General features: G+C 43.9%; 1 pseudogene; it reads left to right on the top strand.

Moving 5' to 3' along the window:
* Positions 1-1,293: 1,293 nt before the first annotated feature.
* Positions 1,294-17,055, top strand: LOC140197910 (profilin-1-like; annotated as a pseudogene).
* The last annotated feature ends 8,973 nt before the right edge of the window (positions 17,056-26,028 follow it).

Genomic DNA, 26,028 nt, shown 5'->3' with positions numbered 1-26,028 from the left:
TCTTGTTCATGCCAAACTACTATTGTGCCTAGACCCATTGACCTGCACCTGGGGCATAGCCCTCCGTACCCCTCCTATCATGTATGTACTTCATGAAGTTTCTCTTGAATGTTGTAATTGAACCCGCATCCACCACTTCTGCTGGCAGCTCGTAATACACTCGCACCACCCTGGGTGAAGAAGTTGCCCCTCAGATTACCTTAAATTTCACCTTTCACCCTTAACTAGCTTCAGTTTCATCCAACCACAATGAAAAAAAAACCTGCTTGCATTTATCCTATCTATACCTCCCATAATTTTGTATTCCTCTTTCAAGCCTCCCCTCATTCTCCTGCAGTCCAGAAAATACAGTCCTAATCTATTCAATCTTTCCTTGTAATTTGGACCCTCAAGACCCAGCAAGTTCTTTAGAAGAGGACTTACCTGAGGGGTGACCTTACAGAGGTTTATAAAATCATGAGAGTCATATATGATGTGAATGGACGCATGTTTGCCCCTGACTAGGGGCGTGTATAACTAGAAGGGTAAATTTGAGGAGAAAGGGGACAGGTTTAAGGGGGCCTGAGGGGTATCCTTTTCACACAGAGAGTGGAATAAGCTGTCAGAGAAAGTTCAAAGTTAATGTATTACCGTGTATGTGCTACCATTTACTAACCCGAGATTCTACAGGGGGAGAAAAAGAAATGAAATAGAATTTACGAAAAAACTATACATAAACAAAGACAAACACTCAATATGCAGCAGACAAACTACAAATAAAAATAATAGACGACATGAGTTGTAAAGTGCTATAGGCAGAAGTGGTAGAGATATATCAGACGGATACGTGGATAGAAAATGATTAAGAGGTAAGGGACAAACGCGCCCAAATAGAATTAGTTTACACATCTTGGACAGTATGCACTAGTTGGGCCAAAGAACCTGTTTCTGAGCTGTATATCTGTCTGACTCTGTCATTAACGGGCTCCCCCCCAAAAAATCAAACAACAGGAAGAAATTGGAGGGAGTTTATTGGAAGTTGAAAAAAGTCAAATTCCCTTTTAAGGCAAAACAAATAGGAACTTTTACAGCGAAAAAAGTAGTCCGCAAACTCTTCCGCATCACTATGTGTGCCTCCGCCTTGGCAAATAGTGCGCCGAGGTGTGGGCTGTGGGAGAGCGGACGGGGGCAGGAGCCGCTGGGCCGGGGAGGTGGGGGAGATCGTTAGCCCCGGGGAAGGTGTGTGGGGCAGCGGAGTGTGGGGTCGGCAGTGCGGGGCGCAGGGGGCAGGGTGTGGGTGCCGTCCCGTGGTGGATGGATACAGGCGGGGTGTGAGGCCCTTCCTGTGTGTGCAGTCGCCTTTAAGTGGGCGCGGCGGCGGGCGGGCTGCAGTCGGGACGCGGCTTCTGTCTGGTTGCGCAGTGAACGCTCGTCGACTCTCCGCACAATGGCTACCGGCTGGGATGCTTACATTCAGACCCTCATGGCTGACGGAGACAGCCACGATGCGGCCATCGTGGGCTTAAATCCGTTCTCGGTGTGGGCCTCGTATGCAGGCGGCAACCTCAGCGGAGTGCAGGTGCGAACGGGAGCGCGCTGCGCGACTTCCGCCGTGCTCGCGTTAACGGGCCCCGGCCCGGGACACTGAATTGATTCGTACGGGTCGACAGAGCGCCCGGCCCGGCGCAGCGGCCGCTGAATGACTAGGGCTGGGTGCTGGGTGAATGGGTTAACTCCGGGCCGAAATTTGTTGGTGAGTGGCCCGGCGGGAGAATGAGTGAAGCATAGGTTGGGGACGGGTGGTCGCTGCCTAGCGGGGAGGCTCCCCCCCCCCTCCCCCGGTTAGCGGTCCACTTCCGGCATTTCCCCGCCTGATCCGCCTCTCGACCCACGTGTCGGCCGAAAGAGGACGGGTGGGTAGGAGGGTAGTGGTGCGGAGTGGAGATAGTTGGGGAGAAGGTCTGGGGAACCGTGGGGTTTGGGGGGGTGAATGTTGGGCCCGAGGGAGACGGTGAATTGGCTTGGGGCAGGGGTGTGGCCCAACTTCCGGTTGGACGCCGGATTAGAAGTGGGGGGTGGGGGCTGGGTGTGAGTGAGCCGGCTTCGGGCTCACGCGGGTCCCATCTCTTCCCTTTCCCCGGTCCCGCGGAGGGAGGCCGAGCTCCCGTGGGGCGGGCGAGACGCTGCCTTTGTCCCTGCCACCGCCGTTGGACAAGAGCTGGCCGCACCCTGCCCGCGTGTAGAGCTGTGTGTGGGGGAGGAGAGGGGAGGAATCCCGATGCCGCTCTCAACAACAGATCAAATGCTACGGTGGGTTTGATGATAGGCATTTGCTCTCCTTTTCGGATTTGCGGACCAAAGACAATTAGTTTGGTCCGGTTTGGTTAGAGATCTATATTAAAATGTTGGGAGCATTTGGGTGTATTCACGTCCTAGGGTAGTCACTACGGGAAGCAGGTCCATTTGGAGTTTATATATTTTATTACGGTGCGGAACAGGCTGTTCTGGCCCAACGAGCCACACCACCTGGCAACCCACCGAATTAACTCTAGGCAAATCATGGGACAATTTACAACGACCAATTTTGACCTTTAAAAATAGGAGCAGAATTAGGCCAATTGGCCATCGAGTTTGCTCTGCCATTTCTTCATGGTGATCTATTTTCCCTCTTAGCCCCAATCTCCTGCCTTCTCCCTAAATTCTGTCATGCCCTGACTAAATGAGAATCTATCAGCCTCTGTCTTGATCTCCACAACTGCCTGTGGCAATGAATTCCACAGATTCACCACTCTCTGGCTAATGAAATTCCTCTCTTTTGTAAATCATCTCTCTAGTCTGAGACTGCGCTCTCTGGTCAAAACTCCCTCACTACTTTACTAGGCTTTTCCATATTTGATGGGTTTCATTGAGGACCCCCCCCCCCTCCCAAATTCTCCTGAATTCCAGTGAGTACAGGCCCAGAGCCATTCAACACTTCTCATACGATAAGCTTTTCAATGCCAGAATTAAGCTACTAACAGTTGTGTCTTTGGACGGTGGGAGGAAACTGGGGCACCTGAGGGAGACCCACTTGATGAACACACAAACTACTTACAGAGGATGTCAGAACTGAACTCAAAACTCTGTCCCCAAGCTGTGGTAGCGTTGCACTGACTGCTATGGTACCATGACAAGTTTTGTGTTGAAGTGGGTTGCGTGCAGACATGGCTTTTCAATTGGTCTAAATGCAGGCAAATGGGGTTGGCTTGTTAGGTCAAAATGAATAAAGTGGGCTGAAGGGCCTGTTTCAATATTGTAAATACCAAAACATATCAACCTTTCAAATCTTGTTAATGCTACACTGTGCTGTGGTCTGAAAATCACACGCTGATTTGGTTACTAATGACTGAATATCTCCAAAAAAGGAAATGGTGTGCACATGCTGCTGAGCAAATTGTGAGGTCTGAGCTTTGACGAGGTTGTTGGGTGGAAGCAATGTCAAACTGTCACAGTGAGATTGTCCCTCCCCTTCCCCAATGCGGTGAACCTACTACTTTGTGGTAGAAGGGTTGAATATGCTTCCTCTATTTGCAGAATCGCTGCACAAGAAAAGCCAGTTTAAGACGGAAGCTCCATTTTGCAGACTTTTGAGAGCAGCAGGTATCTAGTGGAAAGATTTCTGTGAATCTTGGCCCCCTCCATCCATTTCTGAAAAACCTCCCTTAACTGAGGATGTCCATCCTGCTGACCATAGTCAGTAGATTTAAACATTGCAAATTTTATGAACATTTTTTCTGCTTGATTGAGTTAGGTGATCAGTCTCTAAACGTTTCCTGTCTGTATCCTGCACTGCCTTAAACCTGATCTTGAACCAAAGAAAGCAGCGCTTGAAGTTTCACTGTACATATCTGTATCCTTGATCAGTGATGAACAGCTGATGGAATGGTCCTTAAAACGTTCCCAGACATGACTGCTGGGGCAAGACAAACTAATCCCTATTAATGTTGTCGAATTCATTCTATGTGGGACATTGTAACATTTGCCAATACTGAGAATGTATTGAAAGCTAAACTAGAGCCTGTTGTCTTTCTGCATAATCTACAATACAATAGTATGGGCAATGAATTCTCCAATTCCAGGTAATTTCTTTCTCCAGCTCTTCTCATATATGTCCTTCTCTCCCTTTTTCCCCTTGCCTACCATCATCCGCACACAGGCATTTCCTTCTCTTGCTGTTTACATCTCAAAGGTTCAAAAGTTAATTTTATTGTCAAAGTATGCCTACATGACTCTTGATATTTGTCTTCCCCAGGTGGCCATGAAATACTATGGAATTGTTGAAAGAAAAGGCACCAACACCTGCCCATGGCATGAAAAAGAAACAAAACTTGCAAACCCCAAACCCACCCTCTCCCTCGCAGGAAAATTAAGGGACAATAGCATCAAAGCCTCCAATACCACCCTCCCCAGACAAAAAAAAATCAACAGTTCACCCATCTACTTCCTTACTTGGTTCCATACTTATGTCATCTGTAACCCTGGGCCTCTACTCGTCACCTCAGTTCTTGTTGTTTCCACTCATCCTTTCTCTACTTGAATCCATGTCTCAACCAACCAACTGGGATCTGTAAGCCTCATCCTGTCCTGCCCATTTCCCTCAAATTTTTTTTATATACTCTTGATTAACTGTGAAGTGTCTCAATCCAAAATGTCAGTCAACCATTTCCCTCAGCAGATGCTGCAAGACTGAGTTCTTGCACTGTGTGCTTTTTGCTTGGTTTGTCTTGTGGTTCCTTGAACAAACATGGCTGAATTAATGTGTGAACTAATGACCATAAAGTGCAGGTGCTAATTTTAAAATTTGCTTGCTGATTGGATGAAAAGAGGAGATCTGCAAGAAGCAAGTTTTAAGTATACTTGGCAATTTTTAGATTTCTTAAAGCTATAAGATATCAAATACTGGGATAAAGATAAGACTCATCCAGTTTGAGTTGTTCTCCCTGTTTAATTCACGGCAGAGGAGCACGTGCCCAGCGTTTCTTGGGAAGGTAAAGTGGACACCTGGGGTTTCAGCAGCTTCAGTTGGAGAATAACATCTACTTCCTGTCAGTGTGTCTGCACAGCTGGGTGTTGGCATTCAGTGAAGATGCTGAGGCAGAGCTGGGTGTGGGTAAATATTTGCAAAACAAGGTAAGTTTGTGTAGGGTGGGAACAGTTCCATTCAAATTTCAAAGTCCAGCTAGGAGAGTGTATTATCCAGTGAACAGCTATACAGAAGACTTGTCTGCAGACTTCTCCATGAAGAGCTCTCTTTTAATGGCAAGAACCAGTTGCCTGCTGGATTGGAGTGTCATCATGCTTGCAAGATAGTGCCTCAGTTATCCCAAGAGCCCCCGAAGCATCATAATCTGATGTTGCAGTTTGGGTGTGGTCAAGTTAAGTTTTTGTATGATAGCTCAAACATCAAAGGTAAGTCTTAAGACTGATTTATACTTGTGTGTACCAGCTTGCGCCGTAGCCTACGCAAGTGGGCTGTGCCGTTGTGAGCATTTATACTTGTGCATTGGTGTATCTGCATCTCTCTGCAATTCACCGCCAAAGCACTAGTTGGCAGTGAGGTTTCTGTGCCACTGTGTTGAGTTCCTTCATGTTGAAACTCAGCACGAAAAGACTCAAACTTGAAACGATGGCGACTGAAACTGAAGGAGGGTGAATTTTCTGTGTTTGCCCGGCCACTGAGAGACATGGACGAGGAAATGCATTTCAAATATTTTGGGATGTCTGCAGGTAGATTTGATGATTTGGTTCGTCGTCTCCAACCATTAATATTGCATCAGTGTATGCACAGTATACCCAGAGACAGGCAATCACCATTCGAGTTTTAGCTTCAGGTGGAAGTCAACAGGCTGTAGCAGCTAGCTACAAACTGGCGTCAAGCACAGGGTCCTCCATAATTTCGAGGTCTGTAAAGCTTTATGGAAAGTATTGCAGCCAGAGTTGCTTCCCCACCCTTCAGTCGCCCAATGGGAAGCTATTGCAGCATAGGAGGAAATGCGATGCTACCAAGCGGGCTGATCACAGTTGTTGCGGTCTGTGATGCATAGTTGCATTTTGGGAGAGGTGCGCGTTAGGCTACGGCGTAGGGTTTGTCACTATGGCGTACATTTGATGCACAAGTATAAATTAGCCTTTAATTGACTACAGAGCAGTGCGTTAGGAAAGTGCCAGCCATTAATGAGGATCCCCACCACACCCAGGATACGTCCTGTTCACACTGTTACCATCGGGAAGAAGGTACACATCCAGTAATTCAGGAACAGCTTCTTCACCTCATTACTGTTTTTGCACTACTTATTTAACTTGTTTAATAGAAATGTATACTTAATATCAGTTTCTGTATAAATCATGTATTTCATTGTACTGCTGCCATAAAGTTAACAAATTTTACACCATATGCTGGTGATATTAAATCTGATTCTGAGCTGGACAGAGAATTCTCAGGGTGGGCAGATGCCTGTTTTGACTGTGACCAGAAATGTATTTAGCAGTTTGGTTGAAGAACATCCTAATGATGTTTCACCATCTTGTTCAGGTGAAAGTATGTGTTGGGTATGGGGATCTGGGCACAATTAGGGCTGGTGTTGGACTTCAGCTGTTGGTGTAACTTGTGCTCTTTGGTGGTAGGTACAGCTGTGGGATGCTGTTGGCATGCCGTGTGTAACTGCACTGTTTTCTGGGCTTCTGACTTGTGATATTAAAGTTAGTCACCTAAAGCAAGTGAAGATGGTTGGTGCTGAGATGACAGACCTCCAACACCCCCAGCCATCTTCCTTTGATGTACTGATTGGACTGATTTTAGTCTTACTGGAGCTGCTTGATGTTGATCATGATCTTACCTCCGGAATGTTGCTCTAGTCTACAGTGGGACTGGGGCTGTTACACTAAGCAGGTTATAGTGCCCTGTCCCTCGTGTTCAATCACTGTTGCCTATGAGCAGACAATTGAATTTTTCCTGTTTTATTTTAATGGTTGTGACATAACCTGGGCATTTTTTCATATCTGGTTAGAAGCCAGTATTGTAAGTACACCAGCTAGGCTAGAGACAACTAGTTCTAGGGAGCACGTCTTCAGTCCAATGGCTGGCATATGTTGCTGTATCTGGTGACTTCAGTTCTTTGATCTTGTGTGGAGTGAATGGGACTGGCTGAAGGCTGGCTTCTGCAGTTGCAGTTCTGTATGAACGCTCCACCTGAGTCACTAACCCTGCTCGGTTGTCCATCACCATTCATCACCAGATCTGGTAGAGCTGTTCCACCGATTGAGTTCAGTTAGTACCATTCTCTGTAGATCTGTGAACCACACAGAAGTTATGATTTGCAACATAAAATGCTGGAGCAACTCAGTAAGTCGTGCAGCATCTATGGAGGGAAATAAACAGTTGATATTTTGGGCCGAGACTGTTCATCAGGACTGGAGAGGGAGGAAGGGGACATGAGAAGTACAAGCTGGCAGGTGTTAAAGTTGGTGGGTGGGGGGAGGGGGTCCCCAAACAGTCCTTCCAGGTGAGGTTGTACTTCACCTGTGAGCCTGTTGGGGTCATCTTATGTTTCTAGCACTCTTGGTGTAGGCTCCTCTCTGTTAGTGAGACCTGACATAGATTGGGGAAACTGCTTTGTCGAACACGTTTGCTCAGACCACCACAAAGTGCAAGATTTCCCAGTGGCTACCCATTTTATTTCTACTTACAAATCCCGTTCTGACATGTCAGTTTTGGTCTCCTCTATTGTAAAGATGAGGCATCTCTCAGGTTGGAGGTGCAGCACCTCGTATTTCATCTGGGTGGTTTCCAGCCTGATGAAATGAAAATGGATTTCTCCAACTTTGGTAATTTCTGCCCTTCCACTTTGCTTTCTATTCCGGTTCCCCTCACCCCTTCTCATCTGTCTGTCAATTCCCTCCTGTTCCCCTCCTATCTTCCACAGTCCTCTCTCCTCTCCTATATAAATTCCTCCTTCAGCCCTCTACCCCTCTATCGCCTCCCAGCTTCTGAAGCAAGAAGCTGGGAGGTAATAGATGGAAGAGCTGAAGAAGGAAGCCCTTTACATCTACCACCAACCAGCTTGTACTTCTCCCCCTACCTCTGGTTTCTTTCTCCTTTCCATTGCTGGTGAAAGGTTTGACCTGAAACATTGACTGTTTATTACCCTCCCTAGATGCTGCCTGACTTGCTGGGTTTCCCTGGCATATTCTTGGTCAGTATTTCCAGTATCGGCAGAATCTCTTGTTTCTGGTTTAAAGGAGATTTGCAAAGGAAGCTAGAACATGGCTGGAACATGCTTCTATAGAGTTGATGGAAGCGGATGCTGTAGGATTGCTCGGCATTTAGACACAAGAAAAGTTGGGGAATGGAGGGATGTAGAAAAGATGTCTCCTATCAAAGGAGAGTGAGTCATGAGAGGGCTTGGCCTCAAAGGGATGGTGCTTTGAAAGAGATGAGGAATTACTTCATTGTCACAGAAGGCTATGGAGGCTGTCATTGGGACTTGGAGCAGAGATTGGTTAGAGGGTTAAAGTTTATGGGATTGAAATGAAGGGCAGAGCAGACTCAGTGGAAGGTGGCCAGGTGTGGGTAGGTAGGATCATGGGCAGTGTAGCCTCGGTGGGCTGATGAACCTGTTCCTGTAATGCTGTGGATCTCTGACCAGCCTGTTTGAGCTGCAGCTTGGTGTGCAGGTTTCAACTGAGAATCTGTCTCAGAAAGTTGACCTTTAGTAAGTGGAGTTTTGATTGCTGTGAAAATGGCAGGATCGTCTAAGTGGATCAAGTATATGCTGTGTGTATTTTAATTGGTCTTCAGTATACAGACATTTAAAATATATATTTCCTTGTGTTCTATCCACATTTATTTTGCAGCTTTTTGTAACTAAAGAAATTGAGATCAAAAGCTCATTAACCTAAAGTTCCAACAGGATTTTGGCTTTGCTCAAATCTTCACAACTATTGTATTTGTTTTGCAGGCCAAGCAAATCGATGCACTGATGTCATCTGATGTATCCAGTTTGTACACTAATGGGGTAACCTTAGGATCCAAGAAGTATACCGTTATAAGACATGCACTCAGTGACAGTGGCTTTGCAGATTTAAAGGTCAAGTCAGCAAACGAAGAAGAAAAACGTGCTTTTGCTGTGGCCAGGACTAATAAGGGTAAGTTTTAACCACATTTGTGGTGATAGAAACTGAAGTAGGTAGGGAAAAGGCTAGTGTTTACCCTCAGAATTGAAAAGTTAACAAAATGCATTTCAATGAAAGGCCTAGATAGAGTGGATGTGGAGAGGAAATTTTCCAATAGTGGGGGAGTCCAGGACCAGAGGGCACAGCCTCAGAATAGAGGCGTCCATTTGGAACGTGATGTGGAATTTCTTCAGCCAGAGGCTGGTGAATCTATGGAATTCATTGTCACAGACAGCTGTGGATGTCAAGTCAATGGGTATTTTTAAAGTGGAGGTTGATAAGTTCTAGATTAGTCAGGTCATCAAAGGTTATGGGGAGAAGGCAGGAGAGTGGGGCTGAAGGATAATAAATCAGCCCTGATGGAACGGTGGAGCTTGATGGGCTGCACGGCCTAATACTGCTGCTGTATCTTATGGCCCAAGGTTTTGAAAGGACTGGCATTGCAGCATTTGTAACTATCACTGTTCTGTGCAGAGACAGGGCAGAAGTGTGCGTAGGATGGGGAATGCACTAAAGATGTTTTGGGCAAAGTAGTTATCTAGTGTTGGGCTTCCCCAAGCACATGAACACATTGAATGCTGGTGGATTGTTGCTTTGCCTGGAATAACTGCGTGGATCTCTTGGTGCAAAGGTCAATAATAAACTGGCAGGTTTATCAGTTGTGTAGGAGGTAGTGGAAGAGCAGAGCAGGAGGGAGTTTCCCCTTCATAATGCTGAGGGGAAGAGGAGATGTCTGGTGCTGGAATCTCCTCAGATGAGTTGGGGGGGTGGGGGAGATGAGAACAGGCAAAATTCTAAATTTGTGATTGGGAGAAAGGTTGAGAATATAAAAAGCGGAACTTTCATTGCAAGGGGGTTAGTCAAGGATGACATCTTAAAGATGCGGAAATTGTTATCTGCTTTGACGAAAGAGACGCCTGGAGAAGGGATCGGGCAGAATAGTGAGTGAGGAAGTACTGTTGACTGACAATTACAGTTGGTGGGTGTACAATGATATTGGTCATGAACTAGCCTTTGAAGGAACTGTGTCCAACATGGACCACATGAGTGCAGGGACAAATGTGTGGCCGAGACAATAAACGTGAAGTTCTGTATACATGCAGGAAGCAGTATGGGAGAGTTCAGGTAGGAGGCTGGGTTCATCATCATAGCTTGTCACACCAGACAGCCAGCCACTCTAGTGTTGTTTTGTTGATGTTGAGCTGGTCAGTGTCAGCTAAATCAGGTGAGAGTGGTCAGTTGTGCAGAACGTGCTCAATGTTCTGCACCCTTTCACCACACTCACAGGATTCGCTGGTCTTTAAACCCCACTTCACCATATTGCCTCCCGTCCTACAAACTCCCGCTCTCATTCTGTTGAGAATGCACCACTTCTGTCTGTCAAGCAGTGCCCCGTCTGGTAACATTTCTGTGGGGTCTTGCACTGTACTGATTGAGGTTCTGGCTGCTGTTTGTTGTCAGAGGTCAACCCTGTATATTTGGGGGGATGTTCTGTGTGGCAGTTCCTCCACTGTAGCAAAGCTTTTCCTCCATCTTAGGCGGTTGGAAACTGGCACAGGATGGTGTAGTAGGTGCCGTAGATCTGAGTTCTGTTTACCTTTTTCAATTTTTGTTGTAATGTGTCTTCGGGTCTCTGGGGGAGCAATGTCTGCAAGTCTGTAAATGACGTTAGTGGGTGTGGGGAGCAGTATGCCTGTGATTATTCGGCAGGCTTCGTTAAGGAACGGGTCTATTGTCTTCGCATGGGCTGATCTGCCCCACACAGGTGCACAGTATTCTGCCAGTGCATAGCAGATTGCTAGGGCAGTTGATCTAAGTGTGTGAGCTCCCCATTTCGTTCCTGCTAATTTTTTCAAGAGAGAATTGCAAGAGCCAACTTTCCCTCAGAGTCTTTGGATATGGGTGGCAAATGAGAGCGTCCTATCCAGTGTGCCACACCAGAAGATCTTGAGTTTCCAAGCTGTTGCTCAATTCCTCAGATAGAATGCACACAGAGTTTTTGATGGATTTGGGTTCAGACACCATTTTTCATAATACTGCTTCATTGCTTCGAGGACTGCTGTAAGTCGTACTTCAACTTCTTGGAAAGAGTTAGCTTGTGTTGCTATGCAGAGGTTGTCTGCATAGATAAACCTGCTTGTGTTAGGAAAGATTGGTTGGTCGTTTGTGTAAGCATTGAATAGTAGAGGTGCCAGGACTGATCCCTGTGGTAGTCTGTTCTTTTGTGGATGTCATCTACTCTTAATTCCATTCATTTCTACATAAAATCTGCAATTTTCTAGGAGGCTTCTTATTACTTTGGACTGTGGTTTCATTCTTTAACATTTTAGATAATTTCAGTAGAAGGCCTCTGTGACTCAGTGTCATATGCTGCTGTTAAATCAACGAATACTGCCCCTGTAATTTGTCGCATTTCAAAGCCATCCTCAATATACTGAGTTAAGTTTAGGACTTGACTGCAGCAAGAGGGGCCTGGCCTGAACCCGGCTTGGTCTGGTGTTAGAAGATCTTCGACTAAGGGGGATATTCTTTTCAGTAGGAGTCTCTTGTAGAGTTTAGAGGGTGCAGAGCAAGGAAATCGGTCTAATTTTTAGGAATGATGGGGTCTTTATTGGGTTTTAGGAGAGCAACAACTTTGGCTCTTCTCCACGTTTTGGGTATTTTTAATGATCTTAGGCAACAGTTAAAAAGGGACAAAGCTAGTGGAGTGCTTTAGGTCCAAGATGTTGAAGGAATTCATTAAGAATCTCATCTGTGCCAGCAGCTTTGTTGGATTTTAGCTGTGATTCTTCATCCTTTAATTCTTCTAGGGTGAGAGCTGGGAAGTTGTTATTCCCGTTTGAGAGAGCTGACTCCATCTCCTGAAGTTGCTTTTTCTTTTGCCTCTGTTCCTTGTTGTTTGGTCGACCCTTTAGTATTAGTTGGTGGATAACCTGATTGGGTTTTACAGCAATTCTTTGTGGTGGTCTATTGTCTGAGTTGAGTTTCCAAACAGTTGCCCATGCCTCCTTACTGTTCTTGGTCATGTCTGTGTTTTCTATCAGTTCTTGCCAACACTATTGTCTGTCTTGGCTCAGTAGGGACAGAACTGACTCTCCCATTTCAATTATGTCTTGACCAAACGGGTCTTGGTCGTATAAGTTGACATACTCATCATAACTTTGCTTGATATCATTAGTCAATCTCTGAATATATTTGGTTCTGCAGCCTCTAGGTGTGTTCTGCTGTGCTACTTTCTAGATTAGTCAGACAAATTCATCATAATCAGGTTCCAGTGGTATGGTATTGATTAAGTTGATCAAGGGATTCTGTGAAAGATGTCCAATTCGCTTTCCTCAGGTTAAATCTTGGTAGGTACTTTGATGGTACAGGTCTCAGAACTGGAAGGGATTCTCCCTGGACTGGACAATGTTGGGATTTGGGTATGTGTTGGAGGACTGTTCGTGTGAAGAGGTTGGAGCTTGCTGAGGTAACAAAGGCAAGGTCTGAGTTGTATCATTTTCTCCATCTGGCACTTGTGAAGGTAAGGGTGACCTTTGACTCTTATAGTAGCTCAAGGCGGTTGTTTTAGAGCCCATGATACAACTACTTCTGCATTTGCATGGTCATCTTTGTATCCCCAGTTAATGTTATGGCTATTAAAGTCACCAATAATGAGGTACATTTTGTCCTGGAGATCTAGGTTAGGTGGCCACATGAATGGTTCATTAGGGGGTTTATAGACTGAGATGATATTTATGTGTTTTTCTTTCAACTTTCAGAAGTTCCATTGAGCCAGCTTGGATGTTTGCTTTGCTCATTACTGTAGGTTTATCTTTAACAAAGATTGCACTTCCATAAGTTTGGTAGGGGTGTCAATAGCCAACTGCTTTCTTAGCACATAGGCTGAACAACCAAACCTATGAGTTTCTTGTATGCACAAGATGTCCGGTTTTAAGTTTGCCAGGATTTCTGCTTTACTGTAGTTGAAGCCTTCGATGTGGCTAACGATTTTCATTATTTCAATGGGCTGAGGGTTTATCCTTTTACCATCCGCTGGATCACTTGGTCTGGCGCGTAATGTCAGGATTGGTCTCCTTTCGGATTAACGGTCATGGCGTGAACATTCTTGACTTGATCCCAGGAGACTGGGTTAGTGACCATTGTATGTATCTGACATGTGCACAGTTTGTGCCCACAAGAGTTGCCAGTTACCCCTGAGTAGAAGTTCAGTAGGAGAATGGGTTGAACCATGTGAAGGAGACAGGTGGAGGCGAACTGGTTTCTGTTCAAGGAAGATGTGAAGGGCCCTCAGATTGTGGGAGGGCTCTTCATATCTAGTTGTTGGTGAAGATGACAGGTTGGAACCAGCAGTGTCAGTGGTGAAGGGTCTGAAGGGTTTAACTGATCCAAGAAAAAAAGTAGAATCAGGTTCATTATCACTCAGGTACATTGTGAAGTTTCCTGCTTTGCAGGACAGTGCAATACATAGATTACAGTAAATTACAAAACATAAGCGAGTTGGTGTCCATGGTGCATTCAGGAATCTGATGGGGAGAAGCTGTTTATAATACATTGTGTGCTTCAGATTCCTATATCTCTTCCCTAATGGTTGTAATGAGAAGAGGTCATGTCCTGGATGGTCTTTTTGAGGCTTGGCTTTTTGAAGTCTTGTGATATAGTCATATGAGGAAAGTCACATGAATTCTTCTGGGCAGTTCCACTTTTGAATCTTGGGGATTGGGTAGAAGTTGATTGTGTGGATCTGGCTGCTGAAAGTTGTGAAAGGAAGACTTTGAAGTGTCCTGAGATCATGATCCATTGGGAAGGAGAAGGTAGACTGAAGTTTGCCAATCCTTGTAGTTCTTGTCAGCAGGATCAATGACCAGTGTTTGTCCTCATGACTGAAGTGCTGTGTGTTTGGGTGTGGGTAAGGTGTTGGGGAAGTAGACTGTTGTCAGCAGCTGCAAGAGAATGTACAAGTACAGATAGGTATTCCTGTCCAAAGACATGGAGATGGTGAGGACAGACAATTCATTATAGGTTTGCAATCCATTCGGATCAGGCTATGGAGATAAAGTTGATGGTTCAAAATGGAAGGAACATTGAAAATCCAACAAGGAAGCTGAAGGGAGAGAAATGTTTTTAGAGGTCAGAATGTGCTTGTGCTAAAATATAGATCTTGTGGTTGTGATAACTGACTGGATGTTCACCTTGTTCTTGGTTTCCTCACTGGGTTGTGTCAAAAATCCAACTTGCAAAGGTGCCCAACTACCTCACATGCTTAATTATTGAAATGACATGAGTGTGATTTGGCAGTGAACCTAGGGCTTTGACCTAATTAACAAGTAACTGACCTGTAGTTCATTTGGGGGGGGGGGGGGGAAGGAACTATTAGAAACAAATCAAAACATTGCAAACCTGCTGTACAGAAGTGATGTGTAAATGCAACTGCCAAATTAGATTATTATGCTTGAGAATGTTAAACTGTGGTTACGAAAACTGAGGTGAAAGTGGGCCAGTGCAGACTATAGAGCTGTTAAGTTTGAACTGTCAGTATTCTCCAGTGCCTGCTTTTCTGAAGATCAGTACCAGATCACCTGGGCTAAGGGGCAAGGTGTAAAATTGTGTGGCGGATTAATTGAATAGTCTGGTCATGAGACCATAAGGCATTTGAGCAAAACTAAGCCAGTTGGCCCATTGAGTGCTCTGCCATTCCATCATGGCTGATTAATTATCCCTTTCAGCCCCATTCTTCTGCTTTCTCCCTGTAAACTTTGCCCTGATTAATCAAGAACCTAACAACCTCTGCCTCAAATATTCCCAATGAACTGGCCTGTGCAGCTGTCAGTGAATTCCAGATTCACTAACCCAGGCTTGAAAAAAAAGAATTTTTAAAGTTTCCCAATCCTCTACCTTTCCACAATTTTTTTTTTTTTTTAAGATGCCTTCACTTTTGCTTTTTGCTCTCTGACTTATTAGCCACACTGGTCTCATACTACTTTCATCCCTTCTGGCGAAGGAGAACTGATGGATGTGCTTGTTACGTGGCACACAATGACAGCCCATGTTTTCACCACAGTGAGGGTACCAGCATGGATGAAGAGTTAATAACTTCAAAACAATTGTTAAGTCATCATTAGGTACAACTGATGTGATGGTTAGTCTGAGCATACTGTAGCCAGACTTGCTGACACAGAGGCAGGCATACTAGCAGATGGAGGAAAGTGGTATCTAGAGTTGGTGGTATTTCTCATCCCTTTGCAGAAGATTAGATTAAATGGGGGGAGAGGGAGTGCAATATTATACTGTGTTAACAATAAATTAGGAGAACTGTGACTGACCAGGGTGCTAGCAATTAGAAAGGAGTGTCCAGAACAAGCCCTGCATTGCAACAGTTTATTGAAGTATGTACAAGATGGTCTATTCTGGGTCACTTGATCAGTTTAAACTTGGTGTTAAGGATCATGGAATTAAAGTGGTTTGATTTGAAAGGGTTGGAGTGTTTTCCAGTGACAACAGTGCATAATGAGTAGGTTGTTGGTCTTGCTTGTATAGCACAAACAGGTCCTGTGACTTGCCCTGTAGGGACAGATGGTTTTATAACCAGGCCCAGCACAAATGGTGGTGTGATATCTGCCTGGCCTGGCCTAACCTTGCTGATGAGTGCCAGCCCTGCTAGTCCTTAGTGATTTGGATGAGACTGGCTCCCACTTTCAATTCCTGCAAATTAGATTGAGACTCTGGCTGTCCTAATTTTGGCTGTTTTAGAGTCATGGTTGGCATTGACAGGTTAGGCCAGAGGGGCTTTTCACACTAGGCAACTAAGCTGAGCTAGTCCCATCTGCTTGTCTTTTGCCCACATCCCTCTGAATTTATTCCCATCCACGTACTTGTCCAAATGCCATTTAGATATTGTAACTGTACTTGCCTCAGACACTTCTGGCAACTCATTTCATATCTCCAGAACCAGCTATTTTGGGAAAACTGAAATCTTCCCCTTTTGCTGACATTTACCCTTTAGTTTTAAACCACCCAAGGTATCATCAACCTTCACTCCAGAGAAAAGTCCCAACTTGTCCAGTTTCACCTTAATTCAATCTTAACAGCTTCCTTTGGAATCTTTTGTTTCCTCTCCTGCTTAATGATATCCTTCCTATGGTACGGTGACCAAAACTGCAGTGTTACAAATGTGGTCTAACTAACATCTTGTTGGGGTGTAATGTCCCAACTCCTGTATACAATGTTCTGACTGACGGTGAATGTGCTGCCTTGCACTTGTAGTTGGATGAGGCTGGTTGCTGCCAGAGTTCTACATGTTTATCTTGCATACATACTGTAAATAGCTGTACCCTACAACTAATTATCCTACCAGTGTATCTAATGGTGAATTGACCCAATTGTTTGTTATTAATCCTCCATCATACTTGTGCCATGTTTTTGTGCTGTTTGGCCATGTAACCTGTGACTTTCTTTCACTGATATTTGCTTTGCAATGATGGGTGTTCTCAGGGTTGTTATTAACCTACTTTCTTTTTTTTTTTCTAGCACTAATTTTACTGGAGGGCTCACATGTGCAAGGTTCATGTTCCCGAGTAAACATAAAGGCAGCGCAAGTGGCTGACCACTTGAAGAACAGTGGTTACTGATGGCTTTGCTACAACCTGACTGTGCTACTTATATCTTCATGAGCTTGTCTACTGCAATTACCCTTTTTATACTACACTGAAGTGAAAGCAAAGTCTGGTTAAGCTTTAATGCAGTGTTACTCAATGATTCCTGGAGTTTATTTCCAATTATTGCAAATCTAATGAGAACCACAAGTCAAATGATCTTTAATGCCAAGTGCAGCTGGTGTCAATAAATCTCTACCACCCACATCAACAACTGGTTTGATTTTTCTTTTGCCAAGAAAATGCCCAATGTTGACTGTACCCATGATTGCTGGGGTTGAGCCACCAGTAATCAACATAACGTTTGCAGGCCATGATCTGTAGAAATTCATTTTAAGAGCTGAGTGGTAATGTTTCCACTCTGGGTCACACTTGTGGAGTATTGTGTTCAGTTCTGGTTGCCTCATTACATGAAGGATGTTGAAGGTTTGAGAGAATGCAGAGGAGATTTACTGGGATACTGCCTGCATTAGAGAAGAAGTTTACTGAGGATGGGTTGAGTTGGCTAGGGCATTTTCTCTTTGGACAAGAGGATGAAAAGTGGTCTGATGGAGGTGTAAAAGATCAGAAACAGGTTTAATATCACAGGCATATGTCAAGAAATTAACTTTATGACAGCAGTACAATGCAATACATGGAGAAATAGAAACATTTACAGTATGTACAGTACCTATAAAGTGTTCACCCTTAAGTTTTCATGTTTTATTTTACAACTTTGAATCAAAGTGGATTTAATTTGGCTTTACTGACACCAATCAACAGAAAAGACTCATTTCAAAGTGAAAAAGGATTTCTATAAATTGGTAAATGTATTACAATTGGTAAACAAAATAACTGATTGCAAAATTACTTGCCCCCTTCAAGTTAGTATTTAGTAGATGCACCTTTGATAGCAATTACAGCCTGAATCTGTAGACCAGCTTTGCACATCTGCACACTGCAATTTTTCCCCAATTCTTTACAAAACTGTTCAAGCTCTATTAGATTATATGGGGATCGTGAGTGAAGAGCCCTCTTCAAATCCATCCACAGATTCTCACTTGGATTGAGTTCTGGACTCTGACTTGGCCACTCCAGGATATTAACTTTGTTTTCAAACCAGTTCTGTGTAGCTTTGGCTTCATGCTTAGGGTCATAGTCTTGCTGGAAAACAAATCTTCTCCGAAGTAGTAGTTCTCTTGCAAACTACATCAGGTTTACCTCCAGGATTTCCCTGTATGTTGCTGCATTCATTTTGCATTCCAGAGCCTGCTGCAGTGAAAAATCCCCACAGCAAGATGCAGCCACCACCATGCTTCATAGTAGGGATGGTGTGTTTTTGATGTGCATTTTGGCTTATGCCAAACGTAGCATTTAGTCTGATGGCCAAAAAGCTCAATTTTGGTTTCATCAGACCATAGAATCTTCCAGTCTCCCTCAGGCCTTTAGGTAAACTAGCCAAGATTTCATGTTATTAGTTTTTCTTTTGAACAGTGGCTTTCTCTTTGCCTCTCTCTCCCATCTCAGCCACTGAAGCTTGTAACTCTTCCAAAGTAGTTGGGTTTCTTGGTGGCCTCCCTCAGTAGTCCCCTTCTTGCACAGTTCAATTTTTTTTGAGGATAGCCTGCTTGATGCAGATTTACAGTGGGCCCTATTCTTCCCCCTTTCTTGATGGTTGACTTAACTATTCTGAGGGATATTCAGTGACTTGGACATTTTCTTGTATCCATCTCCTGATTTGTGCTTATCAATAACCTTTTCACAGTTACTTGGAGAGTTCTTTTCATGGTGTAGTTTTTGCCAGGATACTGACTCACCAGCAGTTGGACCTTCCAGATGCAGGTGCATTTTTTAACTACAATCAATTGAACAACCCTGACTGCACCAGTGATGATTTGATGTGTCACATTAGAGAGGGTGAATAGTTGTGCAATCATTTTTTGATATTTGTAATTCATTTAGATCATTGTAGAGATCTGTTCTCACTTTGACACTTTTTTCTGTTGATTAGTGCCAAAAAAAAAAGCCAAATCAAATCCTGTGTGACTCAATGTTGTAAGACAATTAAAAAAAAATAACTTAACCTCTTCGGGGGTGTAGGTAGGCACTGTATGTTAAATAGCTAAATAAGTAGTGCAAAAAATACAAATTAGTGAAGTATTCATGGGTTCAATGTCCATTCAGAAATTGGATACAGAGGAGAAGAACCTCCCACCCCCACCCCATTGCAGATGGTGATGCAGCCAGTTAGAATGCTTCAGCGAAGAGGACACCAGCAAGTGATTCCTGAAGTGACATCTTGCAGATAGTCAATCATTTCAGCTTATATCTTCTAATTATTCTTTTTATATTAATTTTGTTTTTGTAAGCCTGTGACATCTGTTGTTTGATCAAGTGAGCTAGTGCTCTGCTGTCCCCCAAAAAAAAACTCCAGGAGAGAAAAGTGAGTATAGGCTGAAACAAGACAAGGAGCCATGAGTGACTACATTTCTTGGCAAATAAAGCATTGTAGTAAATATCAAGGCAAATGTGAAGGAGAGTGAATGGTTCTTGGAGAGGCTGCTGTTTCATTTCACTTTCCTGAGGGGCCACTGGTTTGAGTTGCTGCTGCGGGGGGGGGGGGGGGGGGGCTGCAGGGTCCTGATGCTGTCAGATGTTAACACAATTCTTAGATTTCTGGATTGGAATGTAGTTAATATGGGCCTCTTTCAGTTCTGTTTCTTGTTGCTGATTGCTGGGGGTTTGGGTGATCTGTTAGCTTTTGTGTGAAGGAGGGGTTGGGGGTATTTGGAGTTTTTTTTCTGTGGGAAGATTGATGTCTTTCTTTCAACTACTTGTATGGTTTTCTGTATTCTCTGGCTATCTGGAGGAGACAAATTTCAGAGTTGTATTCTGCATATATACTTTGATAATAAAATAAACCTTGAACCCCTCATGATACATCTGTAGAAATTTGCAAGTTTTTTTGGTCAGATACCAAATCTCAGACCAAGGATCTATAGCTGCTGTCTTGCCACCTTTGTAGCTGCATTGACATGGTCAGGTTAGGTCCTTGGAGATATTGACACCCAGGAACTTGAAAATGCTCACTCTCACTTCTGATCCTGCTAGGATGGGTGTGTGTTCCCTCAAATTACCCTGCCTGAAGTCCACAATCATTTTTTGGGTTGTCTGATGTTGAGAGCAAGTTTGTTGCTGCAACATCACTTATAGCAGGTATATCTTGCTCCTGTATTCCCTCTCATCACTGGCTGAGGGTTTGTCAATTTTATAGATGGCATTGATCAAGTCCATCACCAGGTCAGAAATGGCTATCAAATAGGCATGATTTTAAGGTAATTGGAAGAAAGTGTAAGGAGGATGTCAGAGTTAAGTTCTTCCCAGGGAGTGCTGGGTGATGGAACGCCCTGCCAGGGGTGGTGGTACAGGCAGATACATTGAGGCATTTAAGAGACGAATAGGCACATGGGTGAAAGAAAACTAGATGGTTATGTTTGAGCGAAGGGTTAGATTGAGTAGGTCAAAAGGATAGTACATCATGTGCAGAAGGGCCTGTGCAACACCATTTTGTTTTAAATTCACTTGACATTTCTACAATTTAGCCTTTTAGAAACACCTTATAGTGTTGCATTAATTTGCTGGGGGGGGGGGCAGGAACAGAGATCCTAATGTTAGTGCAGAAAGGAAATGCTTAGAATTATTCCTGAGTTGCTCCTTCATAGCACTGGCTGCTCAGTATTACTGGAGACCCCTGCCATTAACTATTGCCATTGGGTTTGTTGGCAGGGACTGCTTTCTATGAAAAAAACTGGTTCTGCCTTGCAAGAGTAGTGAATTAGGAAACAACATCAAACTAATTCATTTCAAAATAAGTTCAAAGATCCAAAGTACATTTACTATCAAAGAATGTATAAATTATACAACCTTGAAATTTGTCTGCTTACAGGCAAAAAACTCTAAAATATTGTACTAAGTGATTGATTGTAAATTTCCACTTGTGCCCTCTTATCTACGACATTCTTGGCTGGAAGCTCTAAGTTGCAAACTTGGGTACGAAATTCTTTTTTTCCTAATCCTACTTGTTGCAAAGAGGCAAGCCTGCCATTCAATGTCATAACAACTGCAAATAATGGCGCTGGAGTTGGGTACAACGTTGTCTACTGCTGAAGATGTCTCCTTTGCATCTTAATGTATGAATGCAGATAACCATCCCATCTTAAATATTGCTTCACTCACCACCAGATCTTCTTGGTTTAGTCTACCTTCTACAGAATGTACTGCATCTACTCCCAAGTAAGGATTTATTCATGAGGGCCATCCAGAGCCAGTAATATGGTAGTAGTGAGATTACTTGAGTATAATGTTTTCATAGAAGACCTATGTATGACTTTGTTTAACATGGGGAGGCTGATGCATAGGCAATCACCACATGGCCATTGACATATTGGGGTTAGGGTCCAGTGGCATAGAATGTAAGATGACCAGGAACCATTCACTGCCATTTTGATGTATCCACTGTTGAGATCTTGGTTAGATTGTTCTTTGTTTGGCTCTTCTCTCTTGACCTTACCACCATGGGTGATCCTACCAGGAGTTGAGCTTCAGGCAGCATCACTCTTGCGATCTCAGGAACTCCCAAGCCTCTCCAGCACAACAAGGTGACGATCCTCAGGGAAAGGTAACATGCTAACCTGGATCTGTAACCCTCTCAGCCCCAACATCCTGCCATTTCCCCGACTAACCAGGAAATCTCTCAACTTCTGCCTTGAATTACACAGATTTACCCCTCTGGCTAAAGAAATTCCTCCTCATCTCTGTTCTAAAAAGGAAACTCCTCCATTCAGAGGCTGTCCCCTCTGGTCTTAAGACTCTCCCACCATGGGAAGCATCCCCTCCACATTCACTCTATCTAGAGCTTTCAATATTTGATCAGTGTCTGAAGTTGGCTCACTGGTCAAGACTTCAGTGACCAGCAGATGAGAGGTAATACTCATATATAAACCTCAGCCCTACCAACACCCCCCCCCCCAACACACACGTTCCTGGGTGTCAATATCTCTGAGGACCTAGCCTAGACCCAAATATTGATGCAGCTATAAAGGCGGCAGGACTGTGACTATATCTCATTGGCAGTTTGAGAAGAATTGGTATGTCATCTAAAACTCTTGCAAGTGCATCATGGAGAGCATTCTAACTGGTTGCATCATCATCTGGTATGGGCATGGTGGGGATGGGTGGGGAAGGTCTACTGCACAGGATTGAAGCAAGCTGCAGAGAGTTGTAAAATTAGTTAGCTTGATCATGGGCACTAGCCTCCGTAGTATCTTCAAGAAGCGATGCCTCAAAAAATTGGTGTCCATCATTAAGGACACCCACCACCCAGGTGTTCTTGCCATCATCTCATCATTACCATCAGGAAGGACAAACATTCCTGAAGGCACACACTTCAACGACTCAGGAACAGCTTCTTTGCCTTTGACATCTAATTTCTCAATGGACATTGAACCAATGACTTTTTATTTCTGATTTTTTGCACTAATTTAATTATTTTATACTTACTGTAATTCAGATTTTTTCTATATTATCATGTGCTGCATTATACTGCTGCCACAAAGTTAGCATATTTTTTGATATATGTCAATGATATTAAACCTGATTCTGATTCCAATTTTTCTAATGATTGGAACTACTATAAACTTCCTGTAGTTCGTTCTGTCAGGAAGATATGGGGTTAGGGTGATGAATGAAAATTATATTCATCTGAAGTTTATGTTTAAAGGAATTGAATAGTAAAGTCACGAGTGAGCTTTGGAGTGGAGGAGGATTACAGGTGTACAAGATAAGAGGCGTAGATCGAGTGGATATTCAAAGACTTTCCCAGGGCAGAAATAGTCAATACAAGGCCACATCATTTTAGGTGATTGACATTTCCCTATGGGTTCTAGCGGAGGTAAGTTCTTTACAGGTAGTGGTGGGTATTTGGAAGCGCTGCCAGGTATGGTGGTAGAACCAGATACATTAGGGACATTTAAGAAACTCTTGGGCAGATGGATAGGAAAATGGAGGGTTATGAATGGTTAAATAATTGAGTAGGTTTAAAGTTCAGCACAACAATGTGGGCTGTAGGGCCTGTACTGTGCTGTAATGTTATTGTTCTTGTTTGTAAGTGCTTTGTAGAAATTTCAGATCAGGAATATCACTGGCATATGTTGTGAAATTTGTTAACTTTGCAGCAGCAGTACCCAGCAACTCATGGTAATAGAGAAATAAACCTGAATTACAGTACAGTAAGTATATATATTAAATACTTAAATAAGTAGTGCAGAAAAATAGGAAATACAAAAGTAGTGAGGCAGTTTCAGGGTTCAATGTCCATTCATAAATCTGATGGCAGAGGGGAAGAAGCTGTTTCTGAACCATTGAGTGTGTGCCTTCAGGCTCCTGCACCTCCTTCCTAAAGGTAGCAATGAGAAGAGGACATGTCCTGGATAGTGGGATGGGTACCTGTTTTGAAGCATCGCTCCTTGAAGTTGACCTGGATACTATGGAGGCTGGTGCCCATAACCAGGTTTACAACTCTGTGCAGGAGCCTCCCATCTCCCACCATACCAAATGGTGATGCAGCCAGTCAGAATGCTCTCTACAGTACATCTGCAGAAATTTATGTGTTTTCTCCTCAAACTCCTAATGAAATGTAGCCACTGTCTTGTCTTTATAGCTGCATCAATATGTAGGGTCAAGGTTAGGTTCTCAGAGATATTGACATCCAGGAACTTGAAATTACTCACTCTTTTCACTTCTGATCCCTTTCAGTCCATTCCCACAGATGGTGGTGGCACATTGTACCTTAAAAATTTTTTTCCCCACTTGTAGTAAATAATCTCCATCCCAGATGGCTGCAGCAGTTAAGTAATTGAGGCAGACCATGAGATTACTGAATATTCAGGAGACTGGAAAATGAGGGCAGTCTTAAGAGATGGTACTAAGTTGATCTTAGTGGTGAAGACTCATGGATGCATTGAATCGCCTTCTCTGATGCATGCTTTGAATAGATAATAGAAATAGAGGATGATCCAGATGTTGAAATGTCTAATACCAGAGGGCATGCATTGAAGGCGAGAGGGGTAGGTTCAAGGGGGATGTGAGGGGTTCTTTTGACTTAAGAGAGTGGCAGATGCCTGGTTTGGTGGTAGGGGCAAATACATTAGAGGCTTTTAAGAGATGTTTGGATGGGCACATGGACGTAAAGAAGATGGAGGAATATGGACATTGTGTAAATGGGAGGGATTTGTGTTTGGGTGTTTTTGATTTGCTTTTTAGCTGGTTCAGCACAACATTGTGGGCTGAATAGCCGTTTCCTATGCTGTACCATTCTATGTTCTATGTCTTCATTGAAAAGACAGACGCAAGTAATCAGGAGAATGAAATTAATACTGGGTTCATTACAAATGGATGGATGACGAGAGATCCCTTGCTGCAGGAATTTATTGAAATCACTGCTGGTAGGTACAATGCATACAGTTTTGATCAGTTTAAGGAGGGTATTACTTGCACTGGATGTTCACTATCAGTTGACCCTGGGTTGAACATAGAACATAGAATAGTACAGCACAGTACAGGCCCTTCGGCCCACAATGTTGTGCCGACCCTCAAACCCTGCCTCCCATATAAGCCCCCACCTTAGATTCCTCCATATACCTGTCTAGTAGTCTCTTAAGCTTCACTAGTGTATCTGCCTCCACCACTGACTCAGGCAGTGCATTCCACGCACCAACCACTCTCTGAGTAAAAAACCTTCCTCTAATATCCCCCTTGAACTTCCCATCCCTGACCTTAAGACCATGTCCTCTTGTATTGAGCAGTGGTGCCCTGGGGAAGAGGCGCTGGCCTCTATTCCTCTTATTATCTTGTACACCTCTCTCATGTCTCCACTCATCCTCCTTCTCTCCAAAGAGTAAAGCCCTAGCTCCCTTAATCTCTGATCATAATCCATACTCTCTAAACCAGGCAGCATCCTGGTAAATCTCCTCTGTACCCTTTCCAATGCTTCCACATCCTTCCTATAGTGAGATGACCAGAAGTGGACACAATACTCCAAGTGTGGCCTAATCAGAGTTTTATAGAGCTGCATCATTACATCGCAACTCTTAAACTCTATCCCTCGACTTCTGAAAGCTAACACCCCATAAGCTTTCTTAACTACCCTATCCACCTGTGAAGCAACTTTCAGGGATCTGTGGACATGTGCCCCAAGATCCCTCTGCTCCTCCACACTACCAAGTATCCTGTCATTTACTTTGTCCTCTGCCTTGGAGTTTGTCCTTCCAAAGTGTACCACCTCACACTTCTCTGGGTTGAACTCCATCTGCCACTTCTTAGCCCACTTCTGCATCCTATCAATGTCTCTCTGCAATCTTTGACAATCCTCTACACTATCTACAACACCACCAACCTTTGTGTTGTCTGCAAACTTGCCAACCCACCCTTCTACCCCCACATCCAGGTCGTTAATAAAAATCACGAAAAGTAGAGGGCCCAGAACAGATCCTTGTGGGACACTACTAGTCACAATCCTCCAATCTGAATGTACTCCCTCCACCACCACACTCTGCCTTCTGCAGGCAAGCCAATTCTGAATCCACCTGGCCAATCTTCCCTGGATCCCATGCCTTCTAACTTTCAGAATAAGCCTACTGTGTGGAACCTTGTCAAATGCCTTACTAAAATCCATATAGATCACATCCACTGCACTACCCTCATCTATATGCCTGGTCACCTCCTCAAAGAACTCTATCAGGCTTGTTAGACACGATCTGCCCTTCACAAAGCCATGCTGACTGTCCCTGATCAGACCATGATTCTCTAAATGCCTATAGAAGGAAGTTGTTGATGAAATGGTGAGGTTAGTCAGTCACTGGGGGTCTGAACCAGAGGTATCTCACCAGAACATACAAGTTAAAGGGCTTGATATGGAGAAACTGTTAAGTGGGATAATCAAAAATAGGCAGCATCATTATAGAATATAAGCTTACAAATAGAGATGAAGACTCATTTTTTTCTGTAGACAGGAGTTAAAAGTATATCAATAACCATGAAGGCTGGCTGAGGAACTACATAGCTAATGGTGACCCCTTTCTCCCCCAGCACCACATGCACCATCAATGTGGGTGGCATCACCCTTACACTCTCTCAATACTTCCTCTCATAG

Source organism: Mobula birostris, chromosome 5 (assembly GCF_030028105.1).
Source record: "Mobula birostris isolate sMobBir1 chromosome 5, sMobBir1.hap1, whole genome shotgun sequence".
Classification (NCBI taxonomy): Eukaryota; Metazoa; Chordata; class Chondrichthyes; order Myliobatiformes; family Myliobatidae; genus Mobula; species Mobula birostris.
This window is presented reverse-complemented; position numbering and strand designations above follow the sequence as displayed.